The sequence below is a fragment of the Barbus barbus genome (assembly GCF_936440315.1).
Source record: "Barbus barbus genome assembly, chromosome: 31".
Classification (NCBI taxonomy): Eukaryota; Metazoa; Chordata; class Actinopteri; order Cypriniformes; family Cyprinidae; genus Barbus; species Barbus barbus.
This window is the reverse complement of record NC_136759.1, coordinates 9,316,036-9,330,597: the sequence shown is the minus strand read 5'-3', so window position 1 is coordinate 9,330,597 and position 14,562 is coordinate 9,316,036. Positions and strand designations below refer to the sequence as shown.

The following is a 14,562-nucleotide window of genomic DNA, read 5'->3' as shown; positions in this document are numbered from 1 at the left end:
TTCACCACTGTTCCATGTTTTCGCCATTTGTGGATAATGGCTCTCACTGTGGTTCGCTGGAGTCCCAAAGCTTTAGAAATGGCTTTATAACCTTATCCAGACTGATAGATCTCAATTACTTACTTTCTCATTTGTTCCTGAATTTCTTTGGATCTCAACATGATGTGTAGCTTTTGAGGATCTTTTGGTCTACTTTACTTTGTCAGGTAGTGGCAGTAATCAGGCCTGGGTGTGGCTAGAGAAACTGAACTCAGGTATGATAAATCACAGTTATGTTTTAACGGGGGGGGGGGGGGGCAAACACTCTTTCACACAGGGCCATGTGGGTTTGGATTTTGTTTTCCCTTCATAAAAAAAAACCTTCATTCAAAAACTGCATGTTGTGTTTACTTGTGTTATCTTTGATTAATATTTAAATTTGTTTGATCTGAAACATTAAAGTGTGACAAACATGCAAAAAAATAAAAAATCAGGAAGGGGGCCAACACTTTTTCACACCACTGTATATTTTTTTTCATTTAAGTTAAAGACATTTGAACAATAGTGTTTGCATATCTATATCTATCTATCTATCTATCTATCTATCTATCTATCTATCTATCTATCTATCTATCTATCTATCTATCTATCTATCTATCTATCTATCTATCTATCTGTCTATCTATCTATCTATCTATCTATCTATCTATCTATCTATCTATCTATCTATCTGTTTGTCTGTCTTGTCTTCATATGTATAACTGAAAAAGAACATTTGTTTTTTGACATAACTGTGGCATTTGGTGGAAACTACAGTTACCATGGTAAATCTTTGTAAGGCTTCTTAAGCGGTGAGGGTCGGCATACAGAATAATAAAAATAATAGAAATCCTACCTGAAACACCTACACGTTACAGTTCTCCTGCTCTGACCAGAACTCGTCTAACCCACCTACACTGCATCTTTCTGACAGCCCTGTAACAAGCAAGCACACTTTCCTGCTGACATGCATGCACTGCATCAGACACAAGTGCACTAACTCAAATTCATGTTAATTACTAATCCCCACTACACTGAAAGTGACAATCATCTAGGGTCCAACCTCATATTTTTACATGGATGCTCTCCCACATAGCTGTCCATCCCATCTCTTCTTCCTCTATCTCAGTTGTGAGATAGAGGAATTATATGCATTATTGATAGTCATCTCTGGCTGGTGCATCTGCTCTTGCACTCATTCTGCCTTGGCTAATGTTCTCTGGCAGCTACTTAAACCAACATCAATCTTTCATTGGAAGTCCAAACTGTGCATGTGGGAGGCAGGCAGAAGAAAATCATATGTGTGTGTGTGGGGTGCATATCACAGCATGTGATAGATTCAGCTGAAGACTTTGCACAGGCTCTCTTGTGTGGCCTTATGCATAAAAATGTGCATACATGCATAGATTTACACTTAAATCGGCTTTTATTTGAAGAGAGAACATCAACGCACAGAAGCACTTAAAGGCTGTGATATGGCAGAAGAATGAATTGCATTGACAAGGATGCAACCTGGGAGAGAGGTGAACAAGAACTTACAGATTCTTTAAATAAGTCTAGGCAGACAGACATATTGCGAGGAAGGGAGAGAGGGAGAAATATGGGCCCTTGTTCGACTTTTTATGCACTATTGTGTCACAGAAGGTTGACACACACCCACGGTGCGGTTCATATTCTCAAGATCGACATCCAGGGCTCAGGGATAAGGGCTGAGGCAACCGCCTCACAGTGTGGGAGGCAGAAACCAACAGAGCTTCACCAAAACACAATACTACAGCCATCACTTTTTAACTAAACGTCAATGTAAAAATATACAGGAACGTCACAATGGGACAACAAGACTGTATAAAAGACATTCAGCTCCATTTCACATTCAAAAATGTTTCGGATATGGCCAGTTTAGAGTCCATTCTGGAAATCCAAGCAATCTGACTGTGCCGGTGATGACATGTCCTTTGCTTTACTCCGGTAAATGCCACAGAGCTGCTGGGTTGGGATAAGAGGAAGACGAAGTGAGAGAGGTCATACTGGAACCCTTTCGAAGTTAAAAGTGATAGTTCACTCAAAAATAATATTAAAATATTATATATTTTTAAATACAATATTTTATGTCATATTTTGTTTTAGATAATATTTGACTATATTTCATATTTTTTATATTTATATTATATATTGAAGAATATTTCGACTGCTTTTGTCCATTCAATGAAAGTCATTGGGATCCAAAAACACAAACTGTTTCAAAATGTTATCTTTTGTGTTATTCAGAAAGAATGCCATTCTAGTTTGGAGATACAAGTGTTATTTTAAATAATTTTTTTTGTTTCAAGCATTTATAAATACTTTGAATTAAATTTCAGTTTTTATTATATTTTTAGTTAAAAATAATGTAATTTAATTATTTACCTTTGTGATTTTTATTATAGTTCTTGTGTTGATAGGCTATATTTCTATTTCATTTTTATTTTTAGTACATTTACAGGTACATCTCAGATTCTCTATGGGGTTCAGGTTAGGCGAGTTTGCTGGCCAATCAAGCTCAGTAACACCATGGTCATTGAACCAGCTTTTGGTACCTTTGGCAGTGTGGGCAGGTGCCAAGTCCTGCTGGAAAATGAAATCAGCATCTCCATAAAGCTTGTCAGCAGAAGGAAGCATGAAGTGTTCTAAAATTTCCTGGTAGATGGCTGCGTTGACTGTGGACTTCAGAAAACAGTGGACCAACACCAGCAGATGACATGGCAGCCCAAATCATCACTGACTGTGGAAACTTCACACTGGACTTCAAGCAACATGGATTCTGTGCCTCTCCACTCTTTCTCCAGACTCTGGGACCTTGATTTCCAAATGAAATGCAAAATTTACTTTCATCTGAAAAGAGGACTTTGGACCACTGAACAAAAGATACCCCAAATTTATACTGGAGGGATGGTCATTAATTGAAACGCAAATGTAAATATTCTAATATTTTGAGATACTGATTTTTGACTTTCATGAGCTGTAAGCTCTAATCATCAAAATTAAAACAAAATTTTTTTTGAAATGTTTTACTTTACATGTAATGAATCTTATATATTAAGAATAAGAATAATAAGTTACAAGAAAAAAATTAACTTTTTCACGATATTCTAATTTTTTGAGATGTACCTGTACTGCGTCAACTTGAATTTATTTGATTTCAGTTTCTCATTTTCATTTTTTTTATTGAGGTTTTCCATCTAATAATTATATTTTATTTCAGCTTCCTTTAAATTATCGAAAATTATTTTTTTTGTGAACCATCCCTTTAAAAGGAGAATACTGACGTAGATGTTATACTTCCTACGGTTCTCACGCATTATGGCTTGAGGTTACATTTGCATATCCAAATTAGAATAGGGGAATGTTTACTGGAAAAACATACGTCTATGTAAATCATAGCGATGAGTAGTGCTTATGAAATAGAGCCTTGTAGTATTCTCCAGTAGGCAAATGCAGCACAGCTCACCTACTCAGGTCTTGTACAATTGATAGATTTATATGTGTGTGCGACTGTTGTTGCTACTTATTAATTTTACGGTAAATTCAGATCATAAACTCTAATCAAATTACAAACAATTGCACCTATCATTTCCATATTTTCAATTCAACAACCAAATTCGCTGGCCTTTTACGAGCTCTGTCTGCCACTGTCCTTGTCAGTCTGTTAAAAGCTTCCCATAAGTTAACTAAATCTCAGCAACCCCCTCCCAGCCGCCCAACGCTCGTCCCCTGTGACAACGCTCTGTCGCAATTAGTGTTGGGTTATGGGTGGAGAGCAGGAGGGGCGAGTGTTGAAGAAGAGAGGCAGTATATCAAATGGGAAAACTGAACAGATGTGTGGACAACAGCAAATGTGCTGATGGAGGGCCGCGAGTAAAGAAATTGCCGTGTTATTGCGTATTTGCTGAGGCACTGCTGACTTCACTCAAAGAAACACAAATCCACATGCCGCTCGACAATTTCTCTTATTTTTGGACTCGGTTCTGTAGATGCATCAGCCGGCAATGGCTCTTCCCTCTGGTTTGCTCATTCAATCACCCATTCGCTCTTTTTCAATTTCCTGCCTCTCTCCTCCAAGCTGTCATCAGTCCACTTCCTCTCCCGTGACTGTTTTATGGCACTGTCAAGGCAAACTGCAAATTGAGCTTCTTTTCCCTTCGATAACTTCCTTAGCCCTCCTCTTCCTCCTCCACCAGCACCCGATCTCTTTGCTATTCCCGTCCCTTGCTCTCCTCTGTCCTAATAGCTTAAGTTTCCCCCCTTTGTTCTTTCACTGACACCTAACAGCTATCCCATAATCTTGTGTGCTGGTGCAGCAACTTTTCCCCTTGTCAGGGTGGCTACGTGCCTCATTCACTGGAGAGGAATGATCGAGACAGCATTGACCTCCCTTCATGCCTAGTGCCATCCCCGGAGGGACCCGGTTTGACTCATCGAGCGACACCCTACCGTGCCAAACGTACGTAGCTAGATTATCCTGTCAGCGGCCTGTAAATCAACTAAACTGGAAGTGCTTTATATCGCAGTGATCATCGAGAGGGTTAGGGGTCTGAATTATTACCATCAGCCTCAGAAATAAAACCCGGCACAGGAACAAGATGGCTGGTTTTGGAATGAGTTAGTTTGTTTGGGGTTTGCAGAGATGGAATCAAGAATGGCTGCTGTAACTGAGATGGAAGACTTCGCTCAAATGAGTTGAAATTATTTACTCATAAAGCAGAGAGTTAAATCAGAATAGTGAACTAGAGCACACAGGCCTTGAAGTTACCTGAAATGGGCATTTGATTCGACTCAATTATTCTTCTTACATAAACCTCAGTTTGTTACAGAAAAACGCATTCAGTTTCATCTGGCTTTCTTCCATTATGATGTAGCTCTTTAACTTTATAATATAAGTAACCTGACGTGTGTCAACAAAAAAATTAGTATTATTTAATGAAACTATCGTATAATATAAAATATTTTAAATTAAACCGGGATTACATTAAAAAGCAATGTTTTAATACGTCTATTTTTTTCTTTTTTCTTTGTTTATTTTTCCACTGCTTTTTTTATTATGTGTCTGCTGGTTTATTTTGTCTATAATTTCTGACGATGTCACAATAATTTGGACTACGAACCTGTAAATTAATGTTGCATTAAAATTGTGATGTAATGGAAGTAGCAACAGATCTTTTCTTCTGTATTGTGACGTACATCAGAGTAAAATGGATTATTGAAAAAAACTAAATATGTAGAGTGGGACTTGGTTCTATCCATTGTTTGTTGATGGAGGTAGATCTGAATGGGAGCTTGAAAGAAATTGGTGGTTTTTCGCGAACTTAATGATTGAAGAAGTTTGGCATACATCATCAGAGAAAAGTCTGTTGTATCACTAGGATGACTGAATTATGGCATCTTAATTAAAAACTAGTTTAAAAAAAAAAAAAAATGTATGCATGGATGAATCGTTCTCAATAAGATCAGTAACATGCATTTAGGAAATAAATAGAGTGATTTTCCATGTCATGCCAACTTCAATAAACAATAATTCTTTGAGGGTTGATCATAAAGAACCAGTCTTCTTCCCTGACAAAATCAACCTATATATGAGCTGAACTTCAGTGTGTAATCAGTGATTTTGTCATACATGCTGATGCTGCTCACAGCGCCATGGGAGAGAGAGCATCTAATGCTGCCATCTGTGTCTTAATATTACTTAATATCTCATAGACATTGCAATAAAATGAATAAAGTGGAGTTTTATTCATGTTTGTACATTTCTCACATAAAATATGATAAAATAGGATGTTGAAACTGGTTTATGAACAGAATATAAATTCTATTATATTATAATTATATTCTATTAAACAGATAATAGAACAGAACAGATTTTTTAAATTATATGATACTGTACAATGTGTTCCTTATACTATGATTGCAATATGATCAAATCAGTTGAACTTATGCTTTGAGGAGCTGAATAAAACAACTAAACCAGCCATGTTGTAATCTGTCTGTTTGCTTGGTGTATTTGCAATTTATTTATTAATTTACTTCCCACGCATTCAAATCAACCATTCAATGTATTTGGCCTATATATGGTGCTGCACAGTAATCTCACATTCTAATTAATTACAGACTAATTCCACAATGATTCATGGAATAATGTACTGCATTAATAATTCTTTTGAAGAAAGCTGATCTGAAAGACAAACACACCCTCCTCTCCTGACACACCATCTATCCTCAGGAACTGTGAGTGGTGAACGGCTGATCTGTAAGCATCATTCACCCACAGCCTTTGTATGCAATGCCACTTTATTCTGCAGCCTCTCTGTGTTTTACATCTCAGTTCGAAATAAAAATGCATTTGTGATCATGTTTCCGCCAGACGCGGAACATGAGCAGGTTTGGAGAATAGAGACTGTGTGTCGAAACCTAGTGAGCTACCTAAAAAGACAGTATTTTTACGCGTTCGAACGTTATACGCCCAAAAATGCGGACTAGGTAGGCAACTCACTAGGTTTTAAGACACAGCCAGGGTGTGAGGGTTTTTTGACACGCATTTCTGTTTGTAGTAAACATATTAGCAAGTAAATAAGCACTTAATTAACTGCATAGATGTGTTATTAGTGAACCAGCAGACGATGAAGAATCACTTTTCGCCCATTCAGCACAGATTACAAGCCGAATGAAGTACCCAAATGAGTTTCCTCAGACAAACGCACGGCCCGCTGCTCCACAGCATCATCCACCGCGAGACGCGGAAATCTTACCTGCTCGCGCGCTGAGAGCTCTTTCTCCAGCGGCCGGTGTTTGTTATGCCACACCAGATAATGCAGATGGTAACGACTCTTCTCCGGAGTTTTTCTGGCAGAAATCATCCTCGGTGCATAGTTCGCCGCTGCTCTCTCTCCCGTTCCGTTTCCCTGCTTTTGTACGAAATCAGTTACTTTTATAAAGGGCGTGTACTATATTATTATTATTATTGCTGAAACGACCGCTAAGGGCATTCTCTCCCTTTTCGTATCCAACATCGCCTTTTGCATAGTAGCTTGGCATTCAGTGTGGCTGTGTTGAAGGCAATTTTAAAGCTGTGTGCCGAATGCTCTCCGTTCTGTTCTCCACTCCTCATAGTCTCATCTCCCTCTCCTCTCTCCTCACACACTCAAACGCGCTCACGCACGCCCGCTCGCGGAGGCTGAGGCAGGTATGGGATCAGATTCCCGCCTAAAGTATTGCGGTCACGGATAAAAAAATAATAAGCGTAAATCAAAAATTTTAAAACAGGTGTAAAATAATACCGCACAAAATCGAAAAACAAATGCAAAGTTTTTCAGAATAGCAAACAACGCGGTCACGTATCGAAAAATAATAAGCGTGAATAAAAAATGTAAACACATTAAAAAATATATTGCACAAAACTGAAACATGAATTCAAAGTTTTCCAAATCGAAAACAAAATCAGGTTTCCCGCTCATATTTTTATTTTTTGTGTGCTTATGGTCTTTTCCCCTTCGCTCTTATTTCCATGTTCTGCCCTTGCGTTTCCAAATGTTGCAGTTAGAGTTTCATGTAAATCAGGGCGGGCTTCAGCGTCACCATTGGTCCACTAGTTATAATCTTGTACTGCAGTTATATCTGATCAGATGTACATTATTATTATTCCTTAGCTTGGGTTGAACAATTTATTTTTGCTTAGATGGAACAGCAGCTACGCTAATCATGTCTCTGCTTGTCTCTCCGTTTCTAGGAGTTCCGTAGCTAGGAATTACAGAACTTCAGTCTGGATCCAAACATTACATGATCTGAGATGACCGAACACCTGAGATGGAGGATCAGCGCCGGGAGATGACGTATGTGTCCCTGATCGTAGGCAGAGGCCAGACACCTGGATGAACGCCAGAGACAGATCCCCATTGAGGACCCCGCCACTTAGACAGCCATCGGAAAAGACCACTGGAACCAGCTGAGCCCATTCAATCTGACTTGCTGCAGTTTGGAACTGAACTGCTGGTTTGTTTGGCCAGAGGAGAATTGGCCCCCCGACTGAGCCTGGTTTCTCCCAAGGTTTTTTCTCCATTCTGTCACCGATGGAGTTTTGGTTCCTTGCCGCTGTCGCCTCTGGCTTGCTTAGTTGGGGACGCTTCATTTCCAGCGATATCGTCGACCTGATTGCAAGACACTATTTAAACTTATTGACACATTATTTTCCTTTTTTGATATTGTGCAGTGCTTTGACACAATTTGCATTGTAAAAAGCGCTATATAAATAAAGGTGACTTGACTTGACTTGACTAGTTCTAGATTGACAGCTGGGGGAGGAGAATTTATACGTGCGTCACGTTAAGTCGATAAAAGACTTCCGCATAGGATACACCTGTGTATCCTCGCTGGCTGTGTCCAAATTCAGGGTCTGCATCCTTCGGAGTACTCATTTGAAGGATGTTACGTCACAGCGCCGCGACGAAGGCTGTCCAAATTCGTAGTATCCTTCAAATGCGGCCCACAAATACGTCCTCCTTTTCCCCGAATTGGAAGGATGGGTGTGGTGGATCCTTTCCCGTCCTACCTATCCCATAATTCTTTTCGGCAGAGCGTAATGGCGGACGAAGCGAGCGGTAGCGGAGTGGGAGAGGAGTTTCTCTGACAAAACAAGCTAAAGTTTATGCTTCGGCTCAATGAATTTGTAGGAGAAATTAGTAGAATACTTAAAAACAAATAAAAATAGGCTATAATGGCTTACCTGGATGTGACTGTCTTGTAGTCTGATATAAAAAACTCTCCGACAACGAGCAAAGAACGTATTTAATTTATTTAATTGCTTTATTTCTTCCAAAAGAATTAAAATGAGGAGAATAACTCTGTTTGTCCATTTTCCCGCTTCTTGCTTGGTGCTGTCACGGTTGCTAGGCGACAGGATATGAGCAACGGGTAAGGGAGGGAACTGAAAGAAGGGTAGGCTGTCCAAATTCACAAACACCGACTTCCGGGTTTTGCGGACGTCGGAGGATCCCTCCTCCTTAACCGGGTAGGAAGGATCCTAAGGAGGATGCAGACCCTGAATTTGGACACAGCCGCTGATCGCTCCTCATGAAGCCTCCTTCCTCCTCGATCCTCGCCTCCTCGCGGTGCAATTAGAGAATTGAGATGTCCTTCAAGATGGCTGAGCTCGATCGGTTTCCGGGTCATAGGATGGAGGACGGAGGAGAGAGGAGACGATGAGGGATATTGAGAAGCACCCACAGTGTACTCACTACTAAAACTAGACTGGCTAGCACTAACGTGCTTTCGTCATCATGCGTGACCTTAACTTGTGCAGCAATTGGTCAGAACAAACATACCGCTAATAAGAAGAAATATGAAGTCAGGACTAGTCTGTATGGGCTGAATAAAGCAAACCAGTATCCAGTGAAGTTTTGGTGGATGACGATTGTAATGGAGATAAAGACGATTACAGTCAGTGACATACATGAATCGTAGCTTACATTATTAGACGCGCGCGAGTCCATTATTATCAGTGTGCAAATAAACAAAATGTGTATGTGCTCTCTGATAGCTTTATCAGCACATTTCGGTATAATCGCATCTGGCAATAGTTTTATAATGGACACTCGCTGAAGAAGCGTGTTTTTATAGAAGTTTGCTATGTACAGTGGTGTATTGGCATCAACATTCACTCTGACAGAGGAACTGTTCACTGGTCAGTCATGCTGAGCTGCCTTCAGATCACTCAATAAACTCACAAGAAATTCATAATGTTTTTATTTATTTATTTTTAATTTGTGTTTTACTCTGTTTAATAATTCTGAAAAAAGATCCGTTTATATTTATATAACTTTAAAGCAACTGGTATAGCGGTCTGTTGGCGTCTCCGTGTGGTCCTGCTTGGCACTGCAGCTTGACTTGTAGTTATTAACATTATATAACACATATTTATTTTTCTCACAGATTTTGCTGTTGCACTGTATACATAAATTGTGAATTATTATTAAAATTTTTAAAAAAGTTTTCATTTTTCTTGAAAAAGCTTACAGAAAATATAGTTCAGGATATATAGTTCATATAGTTCAATCTTCCTCAATCTTGAATTTGGTAAAACAATTTTCTTTATTTAAAATGTTTCATGTCTTAATACTTTTCCTTTTGTTATACTGGGATAAATCATATCGGGATGTATGCTAAAATGTTTGGATGTGGTGCCCCACCTATAAAATTTGCCACCAGCCGCCACTGATTATTACATGCATTTAATACGTTTCATTAGTGTTATTATTATTATTTAGTATGCTGATAAGTGTTATTTCTCTTATCGTTTATATCACATTTAATTTGTGCTACTGTTTCAGTTCTTTAGAAATATGAATGCAAGGGGCCAATTCACCATTTTATCAAAAAATATAATTGTGCAGCTTTTACTGTCTTTTGATTTCACTATAAAGTTGTGTGAACGGTTGCCTGGGGTTCAAGCTGTCTGTGAGGTTCAGGTCCACCCACACAGTCATAGCTAGATGACATTTTGATTAATGAGCTTTTATATTGAAAAATGCATGTAGGTCTTTGCATGATTAGATAAGTGTCTGAAGTCTTTGTCTAAAAAAAACAGATTCCTTACAAAATGCCCTATGTAAATTTTATCTAGAATCAAATAATGACTGGCTGTTTAATAATAGTAAAATTAGTAATAAAAAAAAAATAACTGACTATTGTGTATTCGTAGGTTATATGGTCTTATATCGGAAATGAAAGAAAGAAACGCCCTTCACCCAGCTTTTTGTCTCCGCACTGTGCAGAACGCCATAAATCTTCAAACTCCGGCTCTCCTACAGCAATCAATTCAGAGGTCTCAGTAACTAATAAGTCTCAGTCTCAGATAAGCTCTTTTTACTCTGAATTTGGAGTCAGTTTAGATGCCTACTCCAGGTTACAGCAGGCAGTTTACTGGGCAGAGCCTGACAGCTCAATCACAAATGTGTCCAGTACTAGTCCAGCTCACACCACATTCATCATAGAGAACTGGAAAGAGAGCTACCAAATTGGAGAGGAGCTTTTTATTACAGTGCATGCCAAGGATTCTTATAATAAATCTAAGAGTTATGGAGGTGACTTTTTTCAAGCCAAGCTGTTCTGGTCTAAAACTAAGGTCAGTGACTGTAAACATTGATTTTACTAGAACTACTAACCTGCTGTATATCAACTGTGTATCTGGGTCCAAGAGAGCGTTGTACTGAGAATGTTCCTCTGTCACAGGCCAGTGTGTTTGGGGAGGTGGTGGACCTGCTCAACGGCTCCTACTCTGTGCGTTTCCTCCTGCCGTGGGTCGGTGAGGCTCAGGTGGCTGTGCGTCTAATTCACTCTAGTGAAGCTGTGGAGGTCCTGAAGCATCACAGACATACTGACTCTGACAGAGTGTACTTTAATGGATATTATCAGGGACCAGGACCAAATAAGACCAGGTTGAGTGAAATGGTGACCTGTAATGTGAAGTGGGACAATAATGGACTAGAGAGTATGGGAACCGGAGACTAAATGGCTGTGAATACAACGATCCCCGTTCCGGAGAAACATGGCACTGCCAGAGACCCAAATCACTGCCATGCAGTGCCCTTGTGTACCACTCTATGTGCGGTTATACAAACCGTCTGACTGATAAAGAGAAGATGCTTATGTGAGATTAAAAGATTCTCGATTAACTTTATACTTTATTTAATGCACTGATGGGAGGCAGTATGACAGACAAACATGTTCTCTTTGGCAGGACACAAACTAATAAAGATATCAATGGAGATAAGATCATCATCAACATTTTTCCTTATCAAAATGAAACTATTGGTATGTTGGTCAATAGTTTAACCCAGAATAGTACAGTACAGGCATGCACCAGATGCTGGGAAATGTGTTTAAAAAAGCAGGAATTAGTATTCTAACACTGCAAGTTAAAATAACCAGTTTAGATCAATTTTGGGAAAACGTTGTAACACAACTTACTGTTTCCTTTACTCGTCCTGCAGATGTAACAGAGAAATGTCGTCTAGGTTTACACGCTCCAGTTCCAGCAGGCTTTTACCTGAATGATGTGTGGACGTCTTTTGTCTGTGGACGACATTTCTCTGTTACATCTGTTACATTTTATAACCCAAACGACAACAGAGTGCCTGAAAGACAAACACATCTACATGATGGGAGACTCTACTATGAGACAGTGGTTTGAGTTCTTTGTGAAAGCAGTACCAAGTGAGAAGAATGGCTGCTTATTGTTTGTTTATATATATATATATATATATATATATATATATATATATGCATATAAAATTGTTATATGTGGAATAAATGGAATCATATTTGTTGGTGTTACTTTTTTTCAGCCTTGAAGCAGATGAACCTGCACGTCGAATATCAGTCAGGGCCGCTCCTAGCAGTGGATGTGAATAACAACATTGACTTACACTGGAGGGCTCATGGTGTTCCTCTGCGCAGTCTGAAAACAGCAGTTGCTAATCTGCACTACATCAGTAATGAGATTGATGACCTGGCTGGAGGACCTCACACGGTCGTTATGTTCAATCTGGAGCCCCATTTCACCAAGTACCCCCTGGATTTCTTCACCCATAGAGTGTTGAGAATCCGCAAAGCTGTTCTAGCATTGTTACAGCGGGCGCCTGACACTACCGTTATAATCAAGACTGTAAACACTGGCTGTAAGGTAAGCTTATATACAGTACCATGTGTTCAAATACAAAGAGGCCACACTGTGATGGCAAATTTAGAGTTGATGTTGGGTTTCTCTGTCTTTATAATAGGATATTTTTGGCAGTGACTGGTATTCTCTACAGTTGGACAAAATTCTGCGATGGGCTTTTCAGGATGTTGGTGTTTATATTCTGGATGTGTGGCAAATGACAGCCTGTCACTACAACAAAGAGAACATTCATCCAGGCCTTGTAATCATCAAAAATGAGATTGACATTTTACTCTCTTTTATTTGCCCTGAATTAATTTAAATATTTTTTTTTTACTAAAGATGAAAATTCAGATCATATGTTAAAAACTACCCTACCCTTCCTGTGTGACAGTGTTTAAAACAAATGTGTACATGTTTTAAAAGTGGGTGATGGAGTCTTCACTGTCATCAACCCCAGTGTGAATAGAGTTGACCATTTTGTCCTCCCACACAACTGTAATATCACTTGTAAACAATATTTAAATTTCAGAGCATTTCCTTAGGCAGCACCACCTAAAGAAAAACCTCTTTTTTAAGCCAAATTAAATATTATGCTTCTTACATGCACTGGTCAATTTGGAGATTTTGGGCTATTTTGCTTCCATAACACAACTAGTGGGAAGAAAAGTAACAATTACAGTACGTTTCTATAAAGGCTGTTTTTAATTCTTTTTTTTTCTCGTTCCCATTTTTTACAGAGAGGTTTGTTCATATTTCAATCCCATTTATTTACATTAGAATTTTTATGGCTGCTAAATGACTAAATGTAAATGTTTAATATAAACGGGTTACATACACACTAAGATTAATTGCAGTAGTTTTCCTGCACCCACATGGATTTGTCAGTCCTGATGCTTGTCTACTATAGGTATACTTTAGGTTTTCAAAAACACATACAGTGCATACTCAAATATCTTTAAGTAAAGTGGACCAGAAATTGGATAAGTAAGGTATTTAAAAAACGGAGTGTCTATTTACACTAAGTGCTAGGGATGCACGATATTATCGAAGTGATATCGGAATCGGTCGATAAAGGCTTTACATGTAAATGTCGGCATCGGCCCGATATGAAAAATTATGCTGATATGTCTTGCCGATAAGAGGAATACATTAACTCACATGTGCTCAGGGTATGCTAGAGATTAGACCATGTCAGCAGTGTGGCTCATTCTTGAAGCAAAGTTTTGCCTGAATGATGATTAGATTGACTCTTTTGGATCTCTGCATTTACAGCCCCGGGTCCTAACGCCCGTTCAATAAGACGTTTTAATCTGTAGGGGGCGCTGTTGGCCTGCTTCTAATTAAATTAAAAGTAAAATAGCCTACACAAATAACATTTAGACTGTGTTTCTGATTAAATAAAGCAGCAATTGTTGTCATAAAATAATGAGTATGTTTTGATTTAATGGTCAGAAGCTATAGCTTACATGAAAAAATTAATCACAAACATAACACCTGGAAATTAAATAATTTGATATATTCTGATTTATTTTATTCATGTGTGATACGTTTCACAAATCATAAGCTCTAAAAGATTTTCAGAATGTTTACAACTTTTGCTTTAGACCATCTACAAATGTTAAATCTTAAAATAAAATGTTAGGGTTAACTGCATCTTTTTGGGGAAAAAATGCAGCAATTGATATATAGTTTACTTATAGTTATTTTCAAAGCTTCAATGTACTGTAAAAAAAACAAATATGTATTATTTTTTATTTAATTCTAACAAATAAGTTCTTGTTAAAAACTAACCAAAATTAAAATGTTGTTGATCATTTCTGCACAGGAGAGACTTGGTGTTGTTTCCAAACAAAAGGAAA

General features: G+C 38.4%; 1 pseudogene across 1 annotated transcript; it reads left to right on the top strand.

Moving 5' to 3' along the window:
• Window positions 1–3,803: 3,803 nt before the first annotated feature.
• On the top strand, window positions 3,804–13,022 carry LOC306851278 (NXPE family member 3-like; annotated as a pseudogene). Its single transcript has 8 exons — window positions 3,804–3,892; window positions 4,356–4,498; window positions 10,815–11,164; window positions 11,272–11,689; window positions 11,780–11,853; window positions 12,033–12,255; window positions 12,387–12,724; window positions 12,822–13,022. The product of its transcript is annotated as an NXPE family member 3-like (transcript).
• Window positions 13,023–14,562: the final 1,540 nt, after the last annotated feature.